The sequence below is a fragment of the Leopardus geoffroyi genome, chromosome C1, assembly GCF_018350155.1.
Source record: "Leopardus geoffroyi isolate Oge1 chromosome C1, O.geoffroyi_Oge1_pat1.0, whole genome shotgun sequence".
In the NCBI taxonomy this organism is placed as follows: Eukaryota; Metazoa; Chordata; class Mammalia; order Carnivora; family Felidae; genus Leopardus; species Leopardus geoffroyi.
In genome coordinates, this window is record NC_059328.1 from 5,720,692 (window position 1) to 5,747,050 (window position 26,359).

Genomic DNA, 26,359 nt, shown 5'->3' on the forward strand with positions numbered 1-26,359 from the left:
GGAGAAGAAAGGAGGGGGGAGGAGGAGGGGGAGGAGGGGGAAGGGGAGGAAGGAGAAGTTAATCGGAAGATGACGGGGCTTTGAGTCACAGCCCCAGCAAGCGAGCTTTGGCCCTCAGTACAGATTAAGTGGGTTGCAGGGTGCAGGAAAGGAAAACAGCCCACGCAGAGCCTGGGCACCGGGTCCTCAGCAGCGCCCCTCTGGTTGGAGGGATCTGGTCTGGGGCTTGCTCATGGAGCCCCACTCTCCCTCCCAGGCGTGCGGAGCGGGGGGGCCGCAGCTTTGCTTTGGATGAGCGCCTCCCCCAGCTTGGGGGTGGCGGGGGCTGACGACAATCCCCTTCCCCATCAAGTTTATGTTTCGTAGCGTTTCTGAAGCACTTCTGTGCCAGACGCTTTCCGAAGTGCTTCTCACTTAACGTTCACCGTTGGGGGGGGGGGGTGGGTAGACGCTAAGAAGGGGTGCTTGGGACAGGAGTGGGCAGGTGGAGACCAAAGCGTCATTTTTATCCCCGAACGAAGAGCGAACACAGCGTGGCCTTGCTGATTTCCCAGCCAAGCGGACCTGCCAATTCTCCCCGAAGCGAGAAAGCCGAGGCACCAGGGAGCAGGGTGGTCGCCGGCTTGGAGGGGGGCTTGGTCCCTTCTCCCCAACACACTGGTGGGGGGGGAGGGGCGAATGGGGCAGTCAGATGGCGCTCCCACCAGCGGCAAAGAAAGGAGCGATGCTGTCACAGGGAAGTGAAGAAGGGTGCTTTGCTGGAACTGCTGGAAGGGGGACGCGTGGAGATCAGAGGCTACAAAGGCGCCTGGGTGTGAGGCCTGAGGGTTGAACAAAACCTTCAGAGTCGTAAGGGCAGAAAGTTCGGCGCAGAAATGCGAGCTATTAAGGAGACAGAATGGACGAGACTTGGCCGGACTCTTTGGATATGGGGGTGATGGCGGCCCCCAGGGTCGTGGGGCTGCTCGCTGAGACCCAGGTTACACAAGGAGAAACAGATTGCGGAGAGAGACAATGAGGTGTGGGTTTTGAATAGTTAGAGCTGCCTGGCCCCATGGGCCACCAGGGGAGAGATTGGCGGGAAATGTGCCCCTGAATCATCAGCGTGGTCACCGAGCAGATATTCACCAACCACCTACTACGTGCCAAGAGCTTTCTTGGTGTCAGGAACGACATGGGAGAAAGATAACCGACCAGACCCCTGCCCGCATGGACTTGAGACTCTAGTCGTGGAGACAGGCATACCACAAAAATACGTATACGTAAATACTCATATATACATATACATATACATGTAAATTTCTCATTAGATAAATTATTCTAGGTGCTGTGAGAAAGCACCAGGGGGCTCGGGGAAGCAGGAGACAACCATGCCGAGAGGAGGGGACCCAGACAGCACATGCCAAGGCCCTGTGGTAGATAGAGGTTGCTTTTCCCAGGGAGCCCAAATAAGCCCAGAGTGGCAGATAGTCGGGATCACAGAGTAGAGAAGAAAGATGGAGAGTCAGGGATCGTGGCTCATATTTTGATATTATTCTGGGTCCCATGGGAACTCATCAATGAGTTTTTCAAAAGGAGTGAGGGGAGGCTCCCGTAACCGCGCAGTGGGGGTGGAGAGTGGGAGGGATCTCACAAGCCTTGGAGATACCGTCAATAAGCCTTGTGATTCACTGGACTTGAGGCAAGGCGGGAGCAGGAAGAAAGCAGCAGGACTCCCAGGTTTGTGTCTGAGCGGCTGGCCGAGGGGGTGCTGCCCACCGAGAGAGGGTCCAGGTGGGAGCAGGTGCAGGGGGAGGTGGTGGGACATCCGAGGGAGGGCCCAAACAGCTGACTGGGGATGTGGGTCTGGCATGGGGGACCGGGCGTCAGGGCCGCAGGTATAAATCTGGAAAACATTAGCTGACTGAAGGTGCTTCAAGTCATGGGCATGAGTGAGACTGGAGAGCCCTTAGAGCGGTCCACGAAGTGTGGCCAGGACCCAGCCCCGGGGACCCCAGTTTTGGAGAATAGATGGAGGGGTCTTGGGTGAAGGGGCCAGAGTGGTAGTTAAAACAGTCAGTGGGGGTGAGGTTTTTTTAGGCTACAAGCTGGGGGGAGGGGGGATGAAGGTCGGGGTCCCAGAGAAAAGGACAGAATGTCTCCACGTATGTGGGGAGTGACCACGTGGGAGAGCGTAGACTCGTTTTGTCTACACTTGCAATAGGGTCTTTGGCTTAACATAAGGAAAAACTTCCCAAATCCAGAGAGGTACAGAAATAGCCAACAGGATCTAGAAGGGATTTCATCATCAGAGGGGTGCTTGCCGGAGATGATCTTCCAGATCCAGATTCTATCCGTCCGGTTTATGTCTGAAACAAGGGAAAAAGAAGAATTTGCTTTAGCAACGTAAGTCTTTTAACAAGAGGTCAGTAACTAGGGGCGTCTGGGTGGCTCAGGTGTTTAAGCCTCGGACTCTTGATTTTGGCTCAGGCCGTGATCTCACCGTTCGTGAGCTAGAGCCCCGTGTTGCGATTCTCTCTCTCCTCTCTGTCCTTCCCCTGCTCTCTCTCTCTCTCTCTCTTTCTCTCAAAATAAATACATTTATTTTTAAGTTAAAAAAGTGGTTTTAAACATCAGAAACTAGATCCAGCCATGGGGCACATATTTATTGAGCTCCTGCAGCATACCAGGCACTGGGACTTGGTGGCCCTCACGGGGTCTGGGGACAGACATCTTCATTTCCTGTGGATGCACCTGTGTCCCTCCTGCCGGGCAAGTGCGGGTCTTTGGTCACTTCCTGTTGGTCACTGGAGTGCAGCAAAGCATCAGTTTAACAACGCATGAGGTCAAGTCTCAGCATTTAGAAAGTCATCAGAAAGTTGGATAGATGTGTCGCTCTTCCACTCCCTGGAGTACCTTCCCTCTCATCAAAAGACAACACCACCCCATATTTTTGCCACTGGTGTCCCCCTCCGTGGTGAAGGTGGCCAGGCGGGGTGTTTCAGTGCCGAGGAATTCACGGGACGGAGTTTCACTCGTCCCTCCCAGCCTCTCCCGGAAGCCACATGTCTATGCCCAAGGAGGCGGCACAAACAAAGCCAAAAGTATATGATGCACTTACTAATTATGCTGTTTGTGCCTTTCTCGAGAGACCTCACTCCTGTTGCTTGCAGGATGTCTCCCCCGCCCCCTTGGAAAGTGCCACACATTCATTATTAGCCTTTGTTAGTCGTTCATCAAATATTTATATTGGGCGCTGGATAAATGGGAGGAGGGGGCCCGGAGGAGAAGGGTGGTGGAGAGTCTCAGGCGGGTTCTTTGAGCGCAAAGAACAGAGACTGATGAGGAGGGGAGGCTGGGGGAGGGAAGGGAAAACTCTCCCAATAGAAGGAGTAGGAGGGGGTGTAAAGAAAGGAGGGAGATGGGCAGAACGAGGGGAGAGAGCAGCGGGGGAAAGACTGTCAGAAGGACGACAGCTAAGGGGCGTTCTCTTTTGAGATAAATCTGTTCCAACTGTTTTGCTGTTGTTGAAAATCCAAATGCCCAACTGTCAGGGATCAAATTCCAGAGGGAGGGTCCGGATTGGCCGGGTTTTTGCCACATCCTTTGGGAAGGTGGGGCATGTTGCTTGACCCCATAGAATGGGGGACGGGTGATTCTTCCAGGGAAAATCAGCTTCCTTCCGGTGGGGGAAACAGGGTGAGTTGACAATGGAAGACAGGAGCTGCTGTGATCAAGAATGATCCCTGCTTGTAGCGGGGAGGAAGCTGACCCTTGCAAAGAGATGGTGGAAGGCGCGTCCAGCAGAGAGAGCAGCGCACCCAAAGCCCGGAAGTGAGGAAGGGCCAAGAACTGAGGAAGGGGCCACCTTGTGGTCCCTGCGGTTGCAGGGGTTGTAAGGGGGAGTGGGAGGCAGGTCATTACGTGTGGTTGGGTTTTCTCTAATTGCGTCGAGATGCTGGAAAAAAAGATCCTAAAAGAGAAAGTGAGGCGATACGGTGTTCATTTGGAAAGATCACCTGGCTGGAGGGTAGTCAGTACGTGACAGAGGGCACTCAGTGGAGTGAGCACTCCTTGTGGGCCCTTGGTCAGCATAGGGTTGTGGCTGAGAACGGAGTATGGATCACGCAGGGGAGGACAGACTTCCTCAACACTCTTAGGTGTGTGACTGGGATGTGCAAATTAAGCTGACAAAAGACGGACTAATAAGAGAAAAAGCATACAGATTTTTTTTTTCTTTTTTTTTTTCAACGTTTATTTATTTTCGGGACAGAGAGAGACAGAGCATGAACGGGGGAGGGGCAGAGAGAGAGGGAGACACAGAATCGGAAACAGGCTCCAGGCTCTGAGCCATCAGCCCAGAGCCCGACGCGGGGCTCGAACTCACGGACCGCGAGATCGTGACCTGGCTGAAGTCAGACGCTTAACCGACTGTGCCACCCAGGCGCCCCAGCATACAGATTTTTTTTTTTAAGGTTTATTTATTTATTTTGAGAGAGAGCGCTAGTGTGTACAGGCACAGGGGAGAGGCAGGGAGAGAGGGAGAGAGAAAGAAAGAGGGAGAGAGAAAGAATCCCAAGCAGGCTCTGCACTGCCAGCACAGAGCCCAGTGCAGGGATTGAACTCACAAACCGTGAGATCATGACCTGAGCAGAAACCAAGAGTCAGACGCTTAACCAGCTGAGCCACCTAGGTGCCCCTAAATTTTATTTTTGATTTTACATGCAGGGGACTTCCCCAGAAAAGAAGCAAAAACCCAAAAAAAGTGGCTAGGCTTGGCAGTTTATGTACCATTTTAACCAAAGGCTTTATATCGTAAAAAAGGGCTTAGACAAAGAAAAGGGGGCTTCTAGGGGGCAGTAAATGGTGGGAAGGTAGATAGGCGGGGGAACTAAGGGCAGATAGGGTGATTTAGAGATTTGCTTATGCAGAGTCAGCTTGGTACGCAAAGAGTCACCTTGGTACACCTTGCAGAGTCTCCGTCTCTGATGATAAGGGTTGTTCTCCCCATCGTGGTACAGGAGAAGCCTGGGACACCTTCACGAGGGGAGGCCATGCCCTGGTTTCAGGCAGATAACAGGAGAGCAGAGAGGCCTTCCTGTGTTCGCGTTCTCTCAGTTGCCTTCAGCCCAACATAGTCCTCCTGCCACGGGAGCATATTTTGGGATGGCGGATCTGGCCCCCTTTGAAGGCATGGGACCCAGACAGGCAAGGGGTTGGCGTGGCAAGTCCGTTTCTCCAAGAGGGACAAAACAAATGCCACAGATACAAGAGTCGTGTCAAGAAGGACAAGCAGACAGCACGCAGCCACAGGGTGGTCCTGAGAGGGGGGCGGAGCCTGCAGGTACCAGGCACCCGGGTAGGCAGGGCATGGGCGAGGAAGGAGCAGGAGACGCTGTGAGTCTAAATAAACAATCAGGTCCAAAGTCTGCAGCGGCAGCAGGCGTTGGCAGCGTCGTGGCGAGCGGACCTACCTTCCAAAGTCTGCAGTGGCTGAGACCAGCCAAGAGGAACCGATGGGTCCATGGGAGCAGCAGAGGAAGGCGGGCTGCCTGCCCTCTGTGTCCCTGGCCTGACTTCTTGTCAGGGAGAGAAGACCCGTGTGTTTTGGGAGGGTCTTGACTGAGGCAAGCCAAGTCCTCCTGGGTCTCCTTTAGTGAGGAGCAGGGTGATTCAGGGAAAGGGGGTTGGGAGTCACACAATGAGATTCACAACTAGGAACTTTCCCTCTTCATCCTGCACGTGTACCCACACAAGGGCACAAAGATTATGCCCAAGCATGTGCATTAAGGCATTATGTGTAATAGCCAGCAAACAGACTAGTAAACAAATACGGATACCGCCTAAATGTACATTGGAAGGGAATTGGTTAAAGCGCCGTGGGCATCCATACGGTGGAGTATGGTGCCGCCATTACAAAGAATGACGTAGGGGCGCCTGGGTGGCTCAGTCGGTTGAGCGTCCGACTTCCGCTCAGGTCATGATCTCGCAGTTTGTGGGTTCAAGCCCCACATCGGGCTTTGTGCTGTCAGCTCAGAGCCTGGAACCTTCTTCGGATTCTGTGTCTCCCTCTCTCTCTGCCCCTCCCCTGCTCATGCTCTGTCTCTCTCTGCCTCAAAAATAAATAAAAACATTAACAAATTAAAAAAAAATAAAAAGAAAAAGAATGACGTAGACCCACGTGTCCCAACGTAGAGTAATGCCCAAGATGCTTTATTGAAAAAAATAAAATTATAGAACAGGACTGCAATGTAATCTTTTTGTGTGGAAAAATAGCGGCATACCAATATATGCTTGCGTGTGCATTGAAAATTTTTAGAAGGAATGACAAAATGTTAACAGCGGTTTTGTCTGAAGAGAAGGGCTGGGGCTGGGATGGAGTGTTTCTACTTTCATCCTATTTGATTTCTGTTTCTATGAGCATATGTTACTTCTATAATGCAAATATGAATTAATAACAACCATTTTTAAAACCAGGGGAAGGATTCATGAGTCACTAGAAACAGAACGGATCTTCTAGAACTGGATAGAGGACATCTGGCAAAACCTACAGCAAACATCACCCTTAAAGATTAAATGAGAAACATTCCTTTAATGTCAGGTATGAGGAGCAGTGCCCACTGTCTCCACTGCCATTCAGCCGTATGAAGGATTCGGGTCCTAACCTGTGCATGAAGAACAAAAAAGTTAATAAAAGGTGTAAGTTCGAACGGAAGAAACCAAAACTGTCATAGGTCACAGATAATGTGATCATCTGCATAAAAACTCAATACATTTTTGGGAACTCCGAGAATTTATCATGGCTGCTGAATCTCAGATTAATATTTAATCTCATGCGTATTCCTAGATGCTGGCAACAATATAGTTTGTAAACCGCCATTTACAATAGCAAGAAAAATTATATAACCAAGGAACAAATGTAACAAAAGATGTGTATGATTTCTGTAAATTGTAAAACTATGATGGTAAAATTTATAACATAAATCATACAATTTATAAAATTGTTTAAAATCGATGTATTGAAACATTTAAAAAAGGAGAGCTATATACTATCTTCATGGATAGGAATAGTCAATGTCTCATAAAGACGTTAGTACACTCCATATTAACATGTAAATTCAATGCAATACCAATCAAAGCCCCAAAAGGAGTTTTGAGGAATGGGCAAGCTTATCTTGGAGCTTAGATGGAAAAGCAAACAAGTTAAGACAAAAAGTTAAGACTATTTTAGGGGCATCTGGGTGGCTTAGTCAGTTGCGTGTCTGACTCTTGGCTTGGGCTCAGGTCATGATCTCATGGTTCTGAGCTGACAGTAAGGAGCCTGCTTGGAATTTTCTTTTTCCCTCCTTCTCTCTCTGCCCCTCCCCTGCTCACACGCACATGCACACGCACTCCTTCTCCCTCTCCTCTCTCTCTCTCTTTCTCAAGTCAAATAAACAACCTTAAAACAAAGGTTATTTTGAAGAAAGAGGGCAAGGCGAGAGGTGGCGGGGCTCGTGCTTGCCCTTCTAAATATTAGGACTTATTCTGAGCTTATAGGAATTGAGACATATGGTATTGGCACGGAAGTAGACAAAAAGACTGAAGGAACAGAGCCCCAAAATTAAACCCACAGGCATATGGGTATAATTTATGTGGTAAAGGAAGCAGTGTCTTGACAGGGTGGGCGACACGCTCCCCCCAAATGTGGCACTTTGGCATGTTGACTGACCTACATGGAAGGAATCTGAGCAGCAGTAGTTGCCGGAAGGACTCTCTGACCTTCCCCTGAAGTAGATCATAGACCCTCATGCGACAGGTGTTCTCTCTATACCTGGAGGAAAGGAATATCCTCATCTCCAAAGATGAGGGGGGTGCCAAGAGAAATCTGAATGAATAGACCTCACTAAGTTTCCCCCAATTTACTATTCTCGGCTCCTACCCCAATGTCCTATCATGCTTTCCCATGACTTTCTACTCCTCATCGAACCCAGTATAAAAGCACTCAGATTTAAAAAAAAAAAAAAAGCACTCAGCTTTAACTACTCTTCGAGTCTTCATTTCCTTGTGAAGGCTCCTGTGTCATGTAGAATTTATCAGAAATAGAAGTGTATGCTTTTGGGTGGGCCTGGGTGGCTCAGTGGGTTAAGCACCCCACTTTGGCTCAGGTCATGATCTCGTAGCTTGTGAGTTCGAGCCCCACGTCAGACTCTGTGCTGACAGCTCGGAGCCTGGAGCCTGCTTTGGATTCTGTGTCTCCCTCTCTCTGCCCCTCCCTCACTGTGTGCGCTCTCTCTCTCTCACAATACATCAACATTAAGAAAAAAAAAGGCGTTTTTGTTAATCTGTCTTTGCTACAGAGCCCCCGCCAAGAACCTAGAAAGAAAGTACATTCCAGATGAATTAAATGTGAAAAGCAAAATTTGAAAACATTTAGAGGAAAAGCTAGGAGAATACTAACAATGGATTTCTCTTTTTTTAATTTTTTAAAAAATTTTTATTTAGAGATAGAGAAAGAGCACACGAATGGGGGAGGGAGCAGAGGGAGAAGGAGAGAGAGAGAGAAAGGGGGCAGGTGGGAATCTTAAGCAGGCTCCACGCTTAGGGCAGAGCCCGACACGGGATTTGATCCCAGAACACTGCATCATGACCTGAGCCAATATCAAGAGTCAGATGCTTTGGGCACCTGAGTGGCTCAGTTGGTTAAGTGTCTGACTTCGACTCAGGTTACAATCTCACAGTTCATGGGTTCCAGCCCTGTGTCGGGCTCTGTGCTGACAGCTCAGAGCCTGGAGCCTGCTTCAGATTCTGTGTCTCCCTCTCTCTCTGCTCCTCCTCTGCTCGTGCTCTCTCTCTCTCTCTCTCTCTCTCAAAAACAAAATAAACATTAAATATATATATATATATATATATATATATATATGAGTCAGATGATAAACCAACTGAGCCACCCAGGCTCCCCTAACAAAGGATTTCTTAACCGAGACTCGGAAGGCACAAACCATAAATAACAAGACAGACAATTCACTAAAATTAGAAACTTCTGTCCACCAAACCTCATCAGCACCAGAAACCAAAGGACAATACAAGCCACAGACTGGGAAAAGCTGGGTACGGTTTGTAAACGACAAATGATTTGCCTTTAGAATTTACTAAGAACTCCTACGAGTAATTAAAGAAAAGGAAACCCCGAAGAGAAATGGGTAAAGGCTGTGAACAGAGAGAGAGAGAGTTCACTGTATTTTTTTCTAACTTTCCAGTAAGCATGAAATATTTCATGATTTATAAGACCAAAGCTCCAGTCAGTATCAGGTCTCCCGGTCTGGCTGTGCCACCCTGGATAAGTCACTTCCCCTCTCTGTGCCTCCTTTTTCTCCTTTGTGAAATTGAGGGCGGCATTGGAGGACCTGCCATGTCCCTTCCAGCACCAAAGGTCAATAACTTTTCAATCCATGAGTGGATGAAGTGACACGCCCACACCGAGGGCTATGGTTTGGCAATAAAAACACAGACACCTGCAGAAAAGCCACGATGGGGATAAACCTTGAAAACACCATGCTGCGTGAAAGCCAGACACAGAGGACCACATGTGGTAGGTTTCCACTTAGATGAGACGTGTGGAAGAAGCCAATCCACGGAGACCGAAGGTAGATCCGTGGTTGCCAGGAGCTGGGGGGAAGGGAGGACCGGAGGGGTGATGGCTAATCGGTGTCGGTTTCTCTTTGGGGTGACGAAGACGTTCTAGAATTGTAGGGTTAAGTGCACGGGTCTGTGAACGCGCTAAGAGCCCCAGCGTCGTGCACCTCAAGTGGCTGAACCGGAGGGGACGCGAGCTGCGTCTCCATAAAGCCGTCAAAAGTAAAAGGCTCCGTTTTCCAAAAAGAGAAATGTTCGGTGACCCTCTATTCATCCTGAGAGTATTCACCCCACAGCAGCAGTGAACCACAAACCGGGGTCCCAGCTGACCCGAATCCCCAAGCTCGGTTGGCTCTTTAGAGAAGTTGGGGACAGCCTATTAGTAAAACGGGAGGCTGGCGACCAACTTCTGCCTCTCCCCAGACGACCTCTCCCACCACACAGATTGCCGATGTTGGAGAGAGGAAAAGGGATCCCGGGGTCCCGCTGGCAGTGTAATAACGGGGGCCAGGGAGTGAAGGTCCCATTAGTCAAAGTGCACGGAAGTCCTCCTCTACAAACCGAAGGTAGAGAAAATCAAATCCCGCCCCTCGTGGCTGTCACGGCCACCCGAAAATGAACTAAAATGAAAATGCTGCTGGCAAGTGGGATGCTGGGACGTTTCGTGACTGAGTTGTAGTCCTGGGATGAAAATACAGGAGCTTTGGTTGTCTCCAGCTGTAAAAGTCATTTGGGGCCTAAAATCGGTTTTATGGCCTTTTCCCGGGGTGTAATAACTGGAAAGTGCCCGAGGCAGGTCTCTGTGGGAAATCTAGTGGTGCTCCACATAGATCCTCCTGCCTCAACCAGTGAGAGCCGGCTAGCAGCTAGGAAACAATTACATTATTTCTGCGGTACAGCTCGATACGTCCCCAATAAAAGTTAATGATTATGTGCAGACTTGCAGACATCCGAGAGTCTAGACCCAAGACGCTGGGAGAAATCTTTGCACCTTCACTCTCCGGCCTTCCGCGCGAGTAGAACCTTAACGTCACTTCCACACCAGCCTCAGGCCGTTCGCCGATCTGCCCCTTTGGGTCGCCCGCACCGCCCTGCATTAGAAGGTCACTCTGATAACTTCCTTATTCACCCAGGATGTGTTTATTGAGCACCTGCTGTGTGCCAGGCATGCTGTCCTGGAGCTGCCCTTTGGCGGGAAGGTCAGGGGCACGGGCGGCAAGCAGGCAAGTGTGCCAAAGAGCCTCTCAGGGCTGTGACAGGGACACAGGGGCTCGGGAAGGCGCCTCCGAGGAGAGGACATCTGAGCTGAGACCTGGAAGACGTGGGAGCAGCCAGGAGAACCGGACAGAAAGAACTCATGCCGGAAGGAGAAGCCAGGGCCAGAGGCCAGTGAGTGAGGCTCATTTGGGACAGGGCTGGGGTGTTGGACAGGAGGCCCTGAGGGCTTGTGAGGGATGGAGTGACAGATGAGCAGAATGGATGGGGGAGGGGAGAGGGTCGGAGGAGACGTGGCCCGGGAAACCAGGGCGGAGGCTCCTGCAGGTGTCTGGGCGAGTCAACAGCGGTTCCGAGGGTGATCGTGGTGGAGGATGGAGAGCGGGACAAGGGTTTTGGCCTCGTCGCGGGCGCAGGTTAGAGCCGCCTGGAGCAGGTGGTCTCGGGGGTCTGTGGACACAGGGCCTCCCTGCGTCTCTCTCCACCGAAGGGGCCATGGGCACGCCCACCTGTGTGTCCTACCTGCTTTGTCAAGCTCTCCGGGCCGAGATGCACAGGAGGAGATGCGTTTGACATTAAGCCCAGACTACATAACAGAAACCAATATTTTACCAAAATACTTATATATGCCTGCTGTATTTTCTATCTTGCTCTATTAAAAAAAAATTTTTTTAAATGTTTATTTATTTTTGAGAGAGAGAGAGACAGAGCACGAGCAGGGGAGGGACAGAGAGAGAGGGAGACACAGAATCCGAGGCAGGCTCCAGGCTCTGAGCTGTCAGCACAGAGCCCGACGCGGGGCTCGAACTCATGGACCACGAGATCATGACCTGAGCCGAAGTCGGATGCTCAACTGACTGAGCCCCCCAGGCGCCCCTGCTGTGGTTTTTAAACATTTTTAAAGTTTATTTATTCATTCTGAGAGAGAGCGAGAGAATGCCAGCAGGGGAGAGGTAGAGAGAGAGGGAGACAGAATCCCAAGCAGGCTCCAAGCTGTCAGTACAAAGCCCAATGTGGGACTCAAACTCATGAACCATGAGATCATGACCCGAGCCGAAATCAAGAGTCAGATGCTTAACCAACTGAGCCACCCAGGCCCCCCAACTATTTTGTTTTTCTTTTTAATGCAGGTTGCAGTGGTACAGTGGCCTGCGATTGGGCACAGCGGTCACGAGAGTATGGCCCTGGATGAGGCCCGTTGTCCCCCCCCCCGGCCCTCTTGCCTAGAGGGACACACACCGTAGCCTGGCCCGCTGACAGAAGGGCAGACCCTACAAGTTGGCTGGGGACCCTTGGAGCAGGAGATTCCGGGGTCCCAGAAAACCAGAGTACAACCTGCAAGTGGGGACCGGGCTCCTTGCTCTATGAGGGAGGGTGCGGTCAGACCAAAGTGGGGCCGCTGAAAGCGTGACACCAGCATAGGGCCCCGCCTGGGCTGTGGGAGAAGCAGACATCACTGCTGGGGTACCACCCTCATACCTGCCCGCTTCCTCTGCAGGTGTCTGGCTTCTTTTATGATTTGGACTGTGCAGACACTTTCTTGAAAGTTTCAAATAGCTTGGTTCATAACATTCAGAAGTAAAAGTCCAGTTCTGGTAACAAAGAGGAAGGCCAGGTACCCGGGAGTGGTGATCAGTCCTTTATCAGATGCCCAAACAGCTAAAACCCCTGAGCCCCCTAGGACGGCAAGTGGCCCCCACAGTATCCATCTAAGACCCGCCGCTGAAGGGACAGCTGTGGCCTTTGAAGTTGTTGTTCCCGCCTCTTCTAGAAGACCATCCAGATACAATTAAAAATGCAATTGCAAGGGGTGCTTGAGTGGCTCAGTTGGTTAAGCATCTGACCTTTGATTTGGGCTTGGATCATGATCTCATAGTTCCTGGGTCTGAACCCCACGTCGGGCTTTGCACTGACAGTGAGGAGCCTGCTTGGGATTCTCTATCTCCTGCTCTCTCTGCCCCTCGCCCACTTGAGCAGGCATATCGTGTTAGGTAAGAGTCCAATTTTGTTCTTGTGCATGTGGATGTCCAGTTTTCCCAGCACCGTTGGGAAAAGACTATCCTTTCCTCCATGGAATGGTCTTGGGACCCTTGTTGAAAATCATTTGACCAGTTAGGTGAGGATTTCTTTCTGGGATATCTATTTCATTTTCCTGTTCTAGATTATTCTATTGGTCTAGAAGTCTTGTCTCTGTGGCAGGACCACCCCGTTTTGATTACTGTAGCTTTGTAGGAAGTTTTGAAATCAGGCAGCGTGAGATTTCCTACTTTGTTTTTTTTCCAGCATGGTTCCGGCTGTTCACAGTCCCTTGCAATTGCATGTGAATTTTTGGGAGGGATTTTCTATTTCTGCAAAAACAGATTGTTAGGGTTTTGAGAGAGATTGCGTCGAACGTGCAGATGTCACGATTGCTTTTCGGAGAGTTTGCAACTTATCGTGTCGAAGCGATCTTTTGTTAGGTTCTAACGTGCATTTCCCTCATTGCTACTAAGGTTGCTGGACCATTTGTATCGTTTGGATTGCCTGCTACTTCCTTTGCCCACTCGTTCTCCTGGAGTCTGAGGGTCACATACGTAAAGCATATTAGAGTATCAACACTCCCCGTGCTTCCATAAAAATCACCAAATACTAGTTGGGCACCGCTTTAGACAAGCTGCTGTGCTGGATGGAGGTCTGCCTGAAGAGGTGAGGAACACCCCACAATCCCTGCCTTCATGGGGCAAGAAGGTAGATGGTAGTGACAGAGTTAACCCAAACCCGTAATTGCCAAATGGGTCGATGGGTGTTTGGGCAAGGACTGGCATGCTGCGAGGGGGATCTGATCTGGCCTCGGGCTCCGGAAGGTTCCTCTCAGGAAGTGACATCGGCGTTGTAGTTCGATGAAGGAGTAGGAAATAACCACTTGCGGTGGGAGGGGGAGGGGCTGGAGAGATATTAGCAGGTGCAAGGCCCTGAGGCCCAAGGGAGCGGGCGGGCGGGTGTGTCCAGCGACGTGAAGGAATGTGTTTTGAGCTGGAATGTGAAGGAAGACCAGTGCAGGGGACTGGGGGGTGGGCACAGAGATTAGAGAGTGCCAGATCAAGGTGAGGCGGTCAGACAGTCGGCCAGCAACTGTTCATTTTCCTTTCTAGACTCTTTGTCCACAGCTATGGATAAGATGGCCACCCAGGGCCCGGACTCCTAGCGTATGGTCTTCTTTAAGGTCTGCCATTTTCTCGGATGAATTCACCGTTTATCACCCCGGGACGGAGGTTTCCTTGGTTGGTTCTTTCATCCATTCATTTAGTCCACAGATATGCACTGAGCACCTGTGATGTGCAGGCGAGTAAGTAAGCTGATCTCAGACGCGGATGCGTTTTTGGAAGTGAATGAACGAGCGAAAAGGGAGGAAGTCCCCTGGGCTCTGTGTTGGGAGCTGGCGTGCCTGAGCAGCCCACCCTGGGGGTGGCACTAGGGTAGTGACACAGGCCCCGAAAGTGGGAGGGGAGCTTTGTCTTCATCCTCAGGGCGGAGGGAAGTCCGACTGGTTTTCAGCCAAGAAGTGGCCTCATCAGGCCTGTGGTTGGGAAAGGTCCCTCTGGCTTTGCTGGGGACCTTGAGGCCGGAGCTGCTGAATGGGCCCCAGAGGTCATGGAGGTCATTTCTGCGGTCCAAGTGGGACGTGAGGGCCCACGTGAGAAAGGGTAGAGGCAGTGAACCCCCAGTGATGTGGGTGGATGGCTCCAAGGTGTTCCAGAAGGCCGATCCACAGGACCTGGCAGAGGGTGGGTCACGGGAGGGGGACCCAAGATGCAGAACCGGAGAATGTGCCAGTTAATGAGAAACGGAAGCACAGAGGGCACTGCTGTGAGTTAGTGCCCGGGGACACCTGTGCAAAGGGTAAGTTGGAAGAGGCAGAGAATTGGCAAAGTGTGATGGGGGCAGTGTGTGCGTTTGAGATATTTCAGGGGTGGAACAAGGTCTTTAGATGCGCTGAACACAGGGGCGAGAGAGAGGGGTGCGGACGGACCCTGGTTTCCAGCTTGGACCACGGGATGGTGCTGCTTCGTGGCAAGTATCTTTCCTCATTCGTCATCGGCCTTTTACGTTTTGGGGGACGGGGTCAGTTCAGCTCACCGTGAAATAGTGGTCTGCTTGTACATTTTATGAATGTTAAAGTGAAGTACATCCCAGTCACAGAAACTTGGGGCCATGCTAAAGCCATTTGCTAAAAATAAAGCCCTTGGCATGCTCCGAACATTAGTGCAAGGCCGTGCCTGAACACAGGGTCGACTTCATCACCTCCTCTAACATCCGGAGAACCTGAGTTTGTTTGTGATAAGCTCCCTACACCACCGTCTTCCTAAGATCCTTGAATTCCCGGTGTGACTAAGAAATCTGCCGACCGTGTGCTGATACTGTTACCCGAACGCTGTGCGCAGCCTGCCGAATCCCTCTTAAACGATCACCAAAACAACCATTTCTCTCGTTCCCAGTACGGCTTGGAGCCACAAAAATTAATTACATCACCTGTAAAATTAGCCCCGTGCTCTGCACCGAAAGGTCAATGTTCAGACTGAGGGATGGTTTAGTGCTTTCAAACACAGGGCTCAGCATATAAATATTTATCACAGGAGGACAGGAACTCATTGTACACGGTGTGTTTACCTTATCAGGCAGTTACCTAGGGCAAAGAGTCCGCTGTCTGCTTCCTGTCCCAATTTCTCTTGCCCAAGACCTTGGGCAATTGTTTATTTGACAGAGTGTTCTGTCCCATTCCCTTTCTTCTGGGAATAAAGGCACAGGATATGCTGAACAAATACATCACCTGGTCCACAAATACCTGGTTTGCAGAGAGGGGAGAGTTCTAGGCGTTTGCTTGAGAGATCCGACGTCGGTTATGAAGGCGAAAACTTCGGTGACACCCACAAGAGAACAGGGAACCTTAGTTTCTCCATCCCTGACTTTTGCTTTGTTTTGGTTGGTGTTTCGAAAGCTCCCAGTGGACTCTCTGGAATGCTCAAGCTTTTGATAGTGAAAATGGTGTAACAGAGACAGACAAACAAGGATCACAAATATGATTTGTGGCAAAAACACAACCTTCTCTTTTCTTACTGTTTTCTATGTTTATAAAGCAGGAATGTTAGAGAAACATTGGCCAAGCTGGCTTTAGTCTGGCCACATATTTGTTTTGGCCACTCTTAGCTTTTATTTCAAAAGTTCTCATACTAACTAGCTCAGGCGATTGTTACATAAGAAAGCCCGGCTGGGCCGCGTGCCAAAAATTCAACTCAGCGTTTTTCCGCCTCCCCATGGTGGTCCCCAGGAATGGGTCCGTGAGCCTGCAGAACAGAAATCTCGGGTTAAACTCAATGAGCTATGCTAGGAGCCTCTGACAACAAACTATTGTTCAAGTGTTGGTTTTCATAGCCCCCAATGTCTAGTTCTCACTAATCCATCATTATACACCTTGTGTGGATTTATTAGAATCTGTTAGCCTTTTCTACCTGCATAGCTACTAACTCTTGAAGTTTCTAGCGACTTGCCCTGTTACGTTTTAATTTGCCTTTAATTTTGCGTGTGTTCTAATTTGCATTTAAATTTGCATACATTCTCATTTGCATTTGATTTTGCACATATTTGAATTTGCATTTAATTTGATTGGCCATTGCTCTTCTTTCTGAATTGCCTGCTGTCCTCCGCCTACTTTTTCTGGAGGTTTCTTGGAGTTTTAATGTCGCAAAGATAAAGGATATTAAGAACAACAGCACTTCTGTTAGATAAAATCACCAATTATCCACAGGGCACTGCTCTAGTCCCGGGCATTGTGCAGGGGTTCTTATGCTTGGTCTAAATATACCCCTTTCAGGCTTCATAAGATAATCTTTCTACCTCATTTTCCAAAATTTGGAAAAAACAAATTTATATTAATATCCAGTGACCCCCTTCACCCCCCCCCCCCCCCACACACACACACACAAGGACAAGGATTGGTCTGTCTTGTGTGTTGGTGAATTCTAGCACCTAAATGTGCCTGGACCAAGTAGGCATTTGGTAAATTTGTCCAATAAACAGAAAATCCATCAAGAAATTATTCTCTGGGGCGCCTGGGTGGCTCAGTCGGTTGAGCTGTCGACTTCAGCTCAGGTCATGATCTCGCGGTCCATGAGTTCGAGCCCCGCGTCGGGCTCTGTGCTGACAGCTCAGAGCCTGGAGCCTGTTTCAGATTCTGTGTCTCCCTCTCTCTGACCCTCCCCCGTTCATGCTCTGTCTCTCTCTGTCTCAAAAATAAATAAAAGTAAAAAAAAAAAAAAAAAGAAATTATTCTCTATTTTTCCTCAGAGCCATTGTCTTTCTAGGCAAAAAAAAAAAAAAAAAAAAAAGATCCTAACCTTCTTATTCTAACCCCAGAGGCTGATACAGCCTCTCTCTCCTTCTCCTGGTTATTTTTTAATGGTTCTTCCTCAAGATATTTTCTTGACATGCCATAATTAAAGATGTATCTGGTACCCTCGCTTCTGAGAACGGTGGGAACATATTCTCAGCTTTGCGGAAATCCTTGATATATTTTATGGGCTTTTGGCCACAGCAACCTATTAGCCAGTGTCTTCGTTGGAATGGTTCACTCTAACTCCCTGAAAACTGATATAATAGAGCTTATTACCTTATCATTATAATTTTGCCAGATTCATTAGCTTATACTTGCCCATCCCAAAGTAAGTTTTCGGGGCCACAAAAACCTCGGGGAATAGGGAACGTGTCACGTCTGTAGGATGAACTGAGGAATTTCAGCATGGTCCCTCTTGCTCCAGAACCTCCACACTCAAGTTCAACTACGCCTGAGTTCCATTATTTATGGAGTGCTGACTCTGTGTCAGGTATTAGGCGAGGCACCAGCAGCGGAGATTGGTGCCTGGGGGCTGAAGATTTCCAGGCATTCCCTTTCAAAAAGTAGGTTCGACTGGGATAGACATCACATTAATAATGGATGCCTGGGTGTGAATCAATTTATGAGGTCCCTCAAGTTTACTGAGTCCCAAAGGGGCTGAACCAGGGTTCCCACCCAGGCAGTCTGGTGCCGGAGACCCCAGATGAGTGTTGCCGTCCTGCGTCATTGTGGGGAGGACGCACATGTATTCGCTGCGGTGATCCTGCCGTTCGCTGACGTGTTTGGAATCAGCCTCTTGGAATTTGATTAAAAACTGAAGAACTTGGCATCTAACGTTGGCTCTCCCAGCAAGCAGCTAAGATGTGGCAAATGAATCACTTCACTTCTCCAGCCCCTGTTTTCTCACTCGTAAAGTGAACTCAGGCTCGATATCTGACCAGATTCCCTCCAGTTCTAATGATCAGCCGTCCCGTCTGAACCACAGCATTTCCTTCCCTTATAAGCTTCGTTTTTGCGCCCTTTTCTGTAAAATAGGGATATTGGGACTTGCCTGGCCCATCTTTCTGGGTGGCTGGATGCGAATTACATGAACTAATAGCTTTGAAATCACTAGGGTACCGTCTTGTTACCTTAGGTCGTCCATTGCCGGCCCACTGCTACTTCCTCTGGCTTGCAGCTCATTTTGAAGTTCAATTAATATATTTTTTAAATGTTTTATTTATTTTGAGAGAGAGAGAGAGAGAGAGAGTGGGGGGGGGGGAACGCCCATGTGTGTGTCGAACTCAAGAAACATATCATGACCTGAGCTAAAGTCGGACGCTCAACCGACTGAGCCACCCAGGCACCCCTAGAATTTTTTTGAACACGTTCTCTGGGCCTGTGTCTTACCGGAACGGAATGTTCTGGAATGTGTGTTAGAGAAAACACAAAACTGACTAAGGAGGGGTGAATTATAATTTAAATTATAAACAAATGCTCTAATGAAGTTGTTTTTCAGGCTGGTGGATGGCAATGCCCTTCGTGAGTGGGTGAGAATAGGGGAGGGGGAGGCCCGAACGGGGGAGGGGATACCGCAAGTTTGCTGATCTGCTATTACTTGGCTCAGTCTTTCCTCTCATTCATCACACTTGGCTCCCAACGACTTGGCTGATCCTAAAAGTCAAGCCCCCTCATCCTCCTCCAAAGAGATGGCTTGAGCCCCTGAGGCAGGTATTTAGGAGAGAGTCTTGCCCCCCAAAAGCATTTCAACCGTGTCCTCTCAAAGGGCGTGATCGCTTGACGAAATCTCCCGCTTCGAAGAGGAAAACACCTTTTGAGTAGTTCTGGTGTGGTTGTGAAAAAGAGCCCACCCCCTTCTCTATAGCCGTCCCCGATGAGCCCAGATTCGAAAACATCCTGTTGGTACATGTTGTCAAAGTGCTCAGGTTCATTACCAAAGGCTGTTTGCTAATAAATACATAATAAACGTATTTTCCCACTCTCACTTAATTAGGAACTTTATGAGCTACCCGTGAGCTAAGAGTCTCACGACTAAAACAACGTGCAGCCAGGAAGGCAACTCACAGCAGCGCATGTGGCCCCTGTAGCTTGTGACGCGGTTTTTCTAGTATTCAGGATAATAGAGGCAGTGGTTCATTTTTATATGAAATGCGCTGTAAGGTAAGGCTGGGGGAAACGATTATAAATTCACGTCGAGGATGGCAACAAAAAGACAGAGGCAGGGGTGCCTGGGGGCTCAGTCGGTTAGGCGTCCAGCTTCGGCTCAGGTCACCATCTCAAGGTTTGTGAGTTCGAGCCCCGCGTCGGGCTCTGTGCTGACAGCTCGGAGCGTGGAGCCTGCTTTGGATTCCGTGCCTCCCTCTCTCTCTGCCCCTCCCCTGCTCATGCTCTGTCTCTCTCTCTGTCTCTCTCTCTCTCTCTCTCAAAAAGAAACATTAACAAAAATTAAAAAAAAAAAAAAAAAGGTAGAGGCAACCAGGTCACAATGGAACTTGATTGTATCTTGAAACTACGCAATAGCCATTCCTGTCCCAGACCCTCTCTCCTTCTCCGCCTTCTCACCCTCCCTGGGTGATGTCATCACCCCTGTATCTTTACTTAAACTAAGTGACCCTTAAACTAAATGACTGGTCCCCGGTCCTGCTCGTGAGCTTCTGACGAGGTCCCCAGGCTGCCAAATGGAACGGGCCCTGACAGAACCCTCGCCTTCACACCCACCCACCCACATCCGCTCTTCCTGGGCTCCTCGGGGCCTGTCGCTGCCTTCCCAGCCCCTCCCACCAGAGCAGCATCAGGCCCCCCCGGGGTCGTGTTTCTGGTCACAGCCATTGTGACCACCTAGTGTCACCTGCATCATTGCCTGCCAAGTCTCCCCTGCTCACTCCAGTCTCCTGACCCCTGATCCATTGTCTACACTGCAGGCAGGATCATCTTTCACAAATGCAGATTTATTCCTCTCTTTGATATTCCTCCATTTATTATTCCAAAGAGAAACCCAATTTCCTTAACACTTGATGCTTTGGTCTGATTCCTCCTCTCCCTTGAGGGACACTCCCCCCTCCAAGGTCCCCCGACCTTGGGACTGAGCTGAGTGCCCATGCGGTGCCCACGCACGCCGTTGCCCTGTAGAGACACGTGTTTCACAATGCATCGAGATGGCCTGTTTACCGCGTGCTTACCCGCACATGCAGGTGCAGAGGAGCATCCGTCTCCCGCTTCCTCCTCAATCAAATTGGACTCCAAGCCTCCATCGTACCCAGGGAAGCAGGAAAGTTCATGACTTTCATTCTCAGGCCTCCTGATGCTTCCCGTCCTGGTCCAGTGCCCTAACCAGAGTGAAATATTAGAGGCAGTCCCATCAGAGGGACACCGTAACTCCGGACGCCCTTGCCCCACCCATTCCGCTCTTGGCCGTTGCCGGACACTGGCATCCCAGCCCAGACTGGAGCCCTGGTGCCCAAGCCGCCCCCAGGAGGAGTCTCTCCATCCCCGGAGCAGTCTCAGGGACTGTTCCCAACCAAGGGCCTCCAAGATCTATCTTCCCAGTGAATTCAGAACACAAGGAGGGGATGGCTTCCGGGGAATTTCTGCCCCATACACCTGCCCTGGGGAAGACTCTTGGAACCAGAGAGGGGAAAATATAAAGAGCCCAACACGGGTCGGTGTCCCTGAAAGTTATTCTGGACTTGCTCCCCTTCACTCAGCAGGGACCTCTAAGACAGGACCATGTCCCTCTCTGGCGGCCTGGCACAGTGCCTGGTAATCAGAAGAAGACCAGTGAGGAAGCAAGCATCACTCCAGACCTACCAGATGTGCAAAGATGAAGAGGTCTTCAAAGATGGGGCCGAGTGTCTTCAAGGACGTGGAGAATCAGGGGCGCGGAGACACTGTGGTGGGGTCGTAAGTCAGGTCATCCACTTTGGGGAGCAGATGAAAATACCAAGTAAAGTTAAAAATGCCCATTTCTTTCACCCTGAAATCCTACTTACAGCATAAATCTGGAGAAACGTCTGCTCAGGGGAGTGTGAACACACAGATGTTCATTGCATCATTGTTTATGACAGCAAAGAACCTGGACACCCATCGACAGGTAAAAAGGTAAATAAATTATAAAATATCCTTACGTAGAATAGTGTACTGCTGTGGGCTTCCACACGTTTGCTCGTATTCTCCTTAATGGGATTTTGTAAAACTGTGTCCCCCCTACCATACATTTCTTTATTTCCTTATTGTTTATTTTTTCATCCTTATTATTTTTTTAAATGTTCATTTTTGAGAGAGAGAGAGAGAGAGAGAGAACATGAGTGGGGGAGGGGCAGAGAGGGAGGGGGGACAGAGGATTTGAAGCAGGCTCCGTGCTGACAGCAGAGACCCCAACGCAGGGCTCAAACTCATGAACCGTGAGATCATGACCTGAGCCGAAGTTGGACACTCAACCTACTGAGCCACACAGGCACCCCTACAATCCATTTTAAACACACAAAGTGGGATGCCTGGGTGGCTCAGTTGGGTAAGCATTTGGCCCTTGATTTTGGCTCAGGTCGAGCCCCACATTGGGGTCTGTGCTGACAGCACGGAGCCTGCTTGGGATTCTCTCTCTCCCTCTCTCTCTCTCTGCCCTTCCCCCTGTCTCTCACTCTCAAAATAAACAAATAAACATGAAAAAAAGTTAAAAAAAATTTTAAACACACAAAGAAACTCTTGTGTCATAGATGTCGTTCAATTATTTGGGGTCAATGTAATGAAAGATTCACAGCAAGTAACTTTAAATATTTTCTACCATGTATTGAGTGACTATCAAAGAAAATCAAATAATGTGTCTGAAAAGGAAGGAATCGAAAAAATGAAAACTGGAAGAATATTTGGATCTACTAGACCTCCAAGAGCCAGCTGGAGATCGTAGCCAGCCTTGAATGGTAATAAACTGCGAAATGGAAATAAACAGTATGGAAAACAAAACATCATGTAGATGTGTGACCTTGATAAATGATGTCATAAAAAGAACTCAGCGCTTTTCTTAGCTTTATAAGAAAGACGTGTTCCTGGTGCTTGGCTGGCTCGGTTGGTGGAACATACGACTCTTGATCTCAGGGTTGTAAGTTCGAGCCCCACATTGGGTGTAAAGATTGCTTAAAAAGAAAGAAAGGTTTCAGCTATTAAAGCCAACATGAATGCAGTGAATGATAAAGTGCTTGAACTTACTTGTAGATAAATCTGCAAAAATGAAGAAAAAGACGTGACAGAAATAAGAAAATGATCTATAACAATTTGGGAAGACTGTATCGATTTCAAGATTGAATATATTAGTCTGTTTACAAAATTGTATGTGAATGTATTTAAGAGCAACATATGAAAAATTTTGAAAACTTTTGAGTTATTCCAATTTACCGAATCCTGAAACTTGGCCAACAAGGTTTACAGAACTTCTGGATTGCAGATGAAGAAAAAATATAACAAATTAAGGCGATTAATTAAAATGACATTTCAAGACATTGTCTGTGACTTATTTGATAATAAAGATGTTAAATTTTTAAAAAGTATCAGGCAGTATAAAAGCAGTTAGAAAAGATTGTAATGTTATTGCTGTTAGGTCAATAGAAGTTCAGAGAGGGTTCAGCATCTTGACCGATGTCGTTGACGTTAAGAGGAAATCTCTAGTTATGGGCATCTTGGGTAACCTAATAACTACCCACTTAATAGATGATCTTTGGAAACATTTGATGCTGTTAAAAATAATTTTTAAATGGTAAAATCAGCTTAACTCGGACAACTATTAGATGAATGTGTGTCAAAGATACAACTCATTAACTGATGAAGAAGCCAGTAGGATGTTACAATCCACGCAAAGGAGAATTCAGAGAATACACTATAGAGAAAATCAAGAATGCTGAAATAAATATGCGAGTTGATCCAAAACAGGTCCATATCCCCAGGGGGATAGTCTATCATATCTCCAGTGGATAATATTAATTTGCATTTCTGTGGACAAAGATCAATTATACTACTGCCAGTTCCTGTAACACACAGAGCTGTGAAGTAGCTCAAAACCAAAGGTGCATACAATGTCCATCGACAGATGAATGCATAAAGAAGAGGTGGTGTATCTATACAATGGAGTGCTACTCGGCAATCAAAAAGAGTGACACCTTGCCATTTGCAACTACGTGGATGGAACTGGAGGGTATTATGCTAAGCGACATTAGTCAGAGAAAGACAAACATCAGATGACTTCACTCATATGAGGACTTTAAGATTCAAAACAGATGAACATAAGGGAAGGAAAGCAAAAATAATATAAAAACAGGGAGGGGGACAAAACAGAAGAGACTCTTAAATACAGAGAACAAACTGGAGGGGTTGTGGGTAGGAGGATGGGCTAAATGGGCAAAGGGCATTAAGGAAGACACTTGTGGGGAGGAGCACTGGGGGTTATATGTGGGGGATGAATCACTGGAATCTACTCCTGAAATCATTAGTGCACTACATGATAACTAACTTGGATGTCAATTTAAAAACAAAAAATAAAAAAATTTTAAAAACCCCAAAGTGCATATAAGCCAGAAGGACTGGAGACACCCAGGGCTCTCTTCTTCCCCTGTTCAGATTTCTCACCACTTTTCCTGACAATGCCATCCCCGTGTCCAATGACAGCTCAAACCTGCTGGTGGTGTCATATGGCTAGTGACAGCCACACCTAAGAAACAAACAGAAATTACATCTACAATTTCCAAATGTCAACCAATGCTTTAGAGATTACTGGACCGAATAGATGAACGATGCATGTTACAACTTATCACTTTGTAATCATTCTTTAAAAATATATATATTTGAGATTTAAAAGGCACATTTTAAATGTTTCTATATATCCATCAAGTGTTATATATAATATATATACTATAATATATGAGTTTTATATTGTGATTTGTGTACTTATGTATTTCTATTATTGTTTGTATATATATTATTAACATGTTGTTATACGTTTCTTTTTTTTAATTTTTTTTTTAACGTTTACTTATTTTTGAGACAGAGACAGAGCATGAACAGGGGAGGGACAGAGAGAGAGGGAGACACAGAATCTGAAACAGGCTCCAGGCTCTGAGCTGTCAGCACAGAGCCCGACGCGGGGCTCGAACTCACGGACCGTGAGATCGTGACCTGAGCCGAAGTCAGCCGCTTAACCGGCTGAACACCCAGGCGCCCTGTTATTATACGTTTCTATTACTATGACATTGCCAAATCTTTTGATATGCCTCCTGCATCAACACACACAGATACACACATTCATGGATGTAAGAACCAGAGACAACGCAGAGAGAAACGCCAGAGATAGGGAAGGCTTCCACATTCCGGCAGATTGTCACGAAACGTGGCTCTCACTTCTGAGCACAGAGGTGTGTGTTGAGATGAAATCTATAAATCACGGACAACGTGGTCAGTCTCCATGGAGACTTGTTCCACCCCCAGCCTCCCCCCCCCCCACCGTCAGGGGCACCTCCATTTTACCCAGTGGTTCAAGTCCGAAACCCAAGTGTCATCTTGGATTCTTGTCTTTCTCACACTCCACAACCAATCTGTCGAAAACCTCTGTCATTTCTACTTCCAAAATATATTCCCCTCCCTTCCCTTCTTCGGAATATGACACTTCTCTCCATCTCCGTCCCACTGCCCACATCCGGCCTCCCTCCTGGGCAGCTGACAGCCTCTGCTCCCTTGCTCTCCCCACCATCACCCCCTCCCTGCCCTGCAGCCAAGGCGATCCTTAAAACAGCAAATCGGAAGTCATCATTCCCCTGCTTATACCCGTCAGTGGTTCCCCCTCCACCGAGAATATGCTAACTGCCCTCCCTTCACCAATAAAACTGAAAAATCTGGACCACTTCTGTTTCATATCCATTTAAAATGATAAACCTTCTCCCCTACCCCAGCCCAGCCCCTCCCTGATCTATCTTTCCATGTTATTTATCACATTATGCACCATATGATGCTATATAACATTAGACTTGGTATCTTTCTATATATTATATTCTTTAGGTAGTTTATTGTTGGTCTTCCCTTGCAATAAAGTATAAGCTTCATAGGACCGGAATATTTGAGGGGTTTATTCTATGCAAGTACTTAAAAAAGTGCCTGGTAAGTGGCAGGAGTGCAATAAATACACGTGAATGAATGAATGAATGAATGGGTCTCCTCACTTACCAGATTTTTCCCTGGGCTAACAGGTTAGCCCGCCACATCTCATGGATGCCGGCAGAAGACGTGGGCCTCTCTGGGCCAGAGACCAGGACGTTAGTGCCCCCAGCACAGCCCGCAGCCCAGGCTTCACATTTGCATGGGTTTCCATTGCTCCCCAAACCGCACGTCAGTGGCACCCAACAATCCAGGCAGATGCTGCCCCCTCGGTGGGCGTGTGTCACAGGTGAGGAAACCTGAGTTCAGGGAGCCCGGATCTGTTCTAACAGACACACGGGCACCTGGTGTCCTCCTTCTGCCCCGAACGGGACATCATCTTTCTTTGCTGGACAGTCAGCCGCCCTGCCCTTTGCTCCGGAGGGAGGCTCTACCTCTATCCTCTGAGACTGTTGACTAAACAAACATCTTTGAAAAGAGAATCCAGGGCACAGGCCGCCAGTGCCCCCCCCCCCGGCCCGTTCCCAAGGTGCGCAGAAATGCAAGACATCGTGGAAACGGTCTCCCAGCTTCCCCTGCCGCTCTGTCCCATCATCCAGATTCTTTCGGCCCTCTGTAGCACGAATCGCCTGACAATGACCTTCCTCATTTACGTGTTTGTAAATGAGCACCCATGCCCATGTCCTGCCTCCCCTAGAGAATACCTTCTTCACGAGCAGGGAACTTCTCTGTATCACCTGGACCCCTCGCCTGCAGAGAGCTCTCAGGCAGCTGAGACACAGCACGTGCACGCATGTCAGTACTTCAAGGGGGAAACACAAACCGAACAAGATACTCTCAGATCAGGAAGGTAGGAGCCATGACAGAGGGACCGGTGCGGATGAGGTCAGGGCACCGATGGAGAGAATGGCCCCAAAGAGGAAGGGGCACCTGCTGAGGGAAAGACTGGAGGCAGGGGAGCAGCTGGGAGGCCGCTGTGTGGACAAAGCCAAGAGGAGGAAGAGGAGAACGGAAGGTAACCTAGATTATGGAGTGTTGACATCTGAGAACAGC

General features: G+C 48.7%; 2 long non-coding RNA genes across 5 annotated transcripts; one reads left to right on the forward strand and one right to left on the reverse strand.

The window, feature by feature from the left end:
- Positions 1-2,194: 2,194 nt before the first annotated feature.
- On the reverse strand, positions 2,195-5,655 carry LOC123597143. Its single transcript, XR_006711990.1, has 2 exons — positions 4,937-5,655; positions 2,195-2,348 (listed from the first exon to the last, which is right to left on the reverse strand). It is a non-coding gene; the product is annotated as an uncharacterized LOC123597143 (long non-coding RNA).
- Positions 5,656-9,980: 4,325 nt separating this feature from the next.
- LOC123597144 lies at positions 9,981-25,052 on the forward strand. Of its 4 annotated transcripts, XR_006711992.1 has the most exons (5): positions 10,504-10,983; positions 13,302-13,494; positions 13,941-14,688; positions 20,881-21,274; positions 24,451-25,052. It is a non-coding gene; the product is annotated as an uncharacterized LOC123597144 (long non-coding RNA). The 4 variants fall into 4 exon arrangements; XR_006711993.1 differs by having other exon boundaries at positions 9,981-10,983; positions 13,302-14,134; XR_006711991.1 differs by having other exon boundaries at positions 9,982-10,983; positions 13,302-14,688.
- Positions 25,053-26,359: the final 1,307 nt, after the last annotated feature.